Source organism: Gavialis gangeticus, unplaced genomic scaffold (assembly GCF_001723915.1).
Source record: "Gavialis gangeticus isolate Ggan-Ray unplaced genomic scaffold, GavGan_comp1, whole genome shotgun sequence".
NCBI classification, from domain to species: domain Eukaryota; kingdom Metazoa; phylum Chordata; order Crocodylia; family Gavialidae; genus Gavialis; species Gavialis gangeticus.
In genome coordinates, this window is record NW_017729004.1 from 34,120,295 (window position 1) to 34,123,008 (window position 2,714).

The window sequence follows — 2,714 nt, forward strand, 5'->3', positions numbered from 1 at the left end:
CCCTCAGCTCAGCACTTTAGAAGGGAAAGGAGGGCTCACTGTACTGCTCCCAGGCTTCTAGCCTGAGCCACTGCAGGCATATGCCTGCATTTTCTGAATCAAAAGTGAAAGTCTATCCACTTGCACATGGGTTCAATCTCTGCAGGTTAAACTAACTTGCAAAGATTGAATCAATTCAGGCTCAGGCTTTATGAATGTCTGTCCTTAGCCCCGCTGATCAGCATGGGCTCTGGTTGAAGCCCCTGCTTTCAGACAGCTCTGGATCCCTGGGAGTGAAGCACAGCTACCACCATTTGTCCCTGTAAGGACGGTGGCAGTCTGGCTTAGTGGCTAGGCCACTGTGGGAGGGCAGGAGCCAAATCACAGGCTCAGTCCGTGAGTAGGAATCAGAGACTAAGTTTCCTGAAATCCAGGAGAAGAGTCCAGCTTACAGATTGAGCCAAGTTCCAGGGCTTAGAAACCATTGCCAAAGTCAGAGTGATCTAGGAATCAGCCAGGGTCAGGAGTCAGATCTAGGGTCAGGGTACTCCAGGAGTCAGAGCCAAAAGTCAGAGACTGAGTTACCAGATCCAAGGAGACTTTCCAATTAGTCAGGGACAAGGAACAGAGCTGAGCAGGGTCAAAACTCATAAAACTAGAGAGGCTTATTGGGGCTAGTTTTCAGAACTATTGGCTGGCCTGCAGCCTACTGCCACAGATGGAACGAAATGGGAAGGCTGCTCTCCGAGGACCTGATCAGGAAACCTTAGCAGTGATCATTAGCTGGGATAGGGCTGCCAGTTAGAGCCCAAAGCAGGTGTGACTGATTAAGCAGTCAGCCCAGGCTGGGCTACTTGTTAATGCCCCTAGCAGTCCCCTCTACTCCCTGGCTGCTGAATTCAGTGGGGATAGAAGGGAAAAGGAAGAAAGGGGAGGAAGAAGGAAAGGAGGTCACTCATTACCTGGGTTTTGGAGCTGAATGAAAGCAGGGGCTCTGCCCAGAGTATGTGCTAATCAACTGGTGAGCTCAAAACTCACAGTACATGCACTACATAGCTAAAGCGGGGTGTGACTTCACCCCCTCACCACAATCCTGCATCCACCCATGTTAGAAGGCAAGCTGCCTGAGGAAAGGCTGAGAGAACTAGGTATGCTTAGCTTGGAGTAAAGGAGATTAAGGGGGCACATGTTAGCAGTTTTCAAATATTTGAAAGGCTGCCATCAAGAAGGGGGAGAACAATTCTCCCTTGCTGCAGAAGGCAGGACAGAAAGCAGTGGTTTTAAATTGCAGCAAACCAGACTTAGATTAGATCTCAAGAATAACTTTCTTACTCTTAAAACAGTAAGGCAGTGGTATAGATTGCCCAGGGGGTTTCAAGAGGAGCTTGGATAAGTATTTGATAGTTTAGGTATAGCATTCCTACATCCATGCAGGCAGCTGGATCAGATGGCCTTGAGGTGCCTTTTAATCCTGTGATTCTATGAATAAACCCTGCATCTATACTTTTCTACTTAACATTCACTCTCTGCCACTGTGAGATATGGGATAGTAGGCTAGGTAAACCCAAGGTTTGACCCAGTATCTTATAGCTTCACAGCCTTACTTCCAGGTTTGGCTCACGTGAACAGGTCAGCAGGGCATGATTCAGAACAGCACTCCTCCAGAGTATGGAGGAATCAGTGTAGATGTACCCCAAGGGGTCTGCAGGACCTTTGCAGCAAATCCCTGAGAGAGGCAAAGATGTACAGGATGTCAAGGGAGAGCTTGGATCCAATGAAAGAGACTGGGTGCAAGTTTCTGTACTTCTTGTTGGAGGTTTGTTTGTTTTTTACCTTGGAGGATCTGGAGCTTTTGATTTAGTAAGAGAGGTAACTACCTAACCAGGAAGAGGGAAATCCATGTTATTACCATGATAAGCAGTCACTCACTGCTAGGGAGACCATCAACTCCCCCAGTACAGGATATAAAGTTAATTGCCTCCCAGGCACAGAAAATGGATGCTTTATTCCTACCCTCCTTCCCCCACAATCTGCTTATGCATCAAGTGGAAAATATACTGGAGGCAGTAGGCTGGACAAGGTGGACCCATATCTCTCCAGTAGACTGCATCATGAATAAAAGCTTCTGAGTTTTTTCAAATCCAAAACAATCACCTGTTGTACCTTTCTCTGTATAAAACCAGTGAGGATCTGGGGAAGGGTTTACTCTATCCTGTAAGTTCCTCAGCATGGATCTAATGAGGAATTGAAATAAGACCTCGTTTTGAAACAGAATCTGGATGAAATCCTGTGAATGAAGCTGAGTCAATGGGAAATGGCATACTGCCTTTCACAAGGCTAACTGCACACCTGCCTCTGTAATATAGCACCACATAGGAAAGCACAGTGGTGCAGTCTGATAAGAAGCCAACATCAGACTCTAATGTAGCAATACTACTGTGAATATGCTGCACTTGTTATTAGGATTCTGCCAGGGTAATTCCCTGAGTAGATGTGGATGATATTTCCATGAGCAGTAAGACATCTAGGAGACTAGCCAAAGGGGAGCAAGAACCAATGCTGCCAGCAGCAGGATGGGGCAGTGCCAAATTACTACTGAAGAGCCTGTATGTGCCAAATAGCTTTCTAATTACATTCCTATCAACAAGACAAAACTGTCTTTTTAAAAACATATGTGTGCATTCACAGTGAGGACAGAATTAAGAAGTGGAACTATACAGAGAATGTCAGATAAG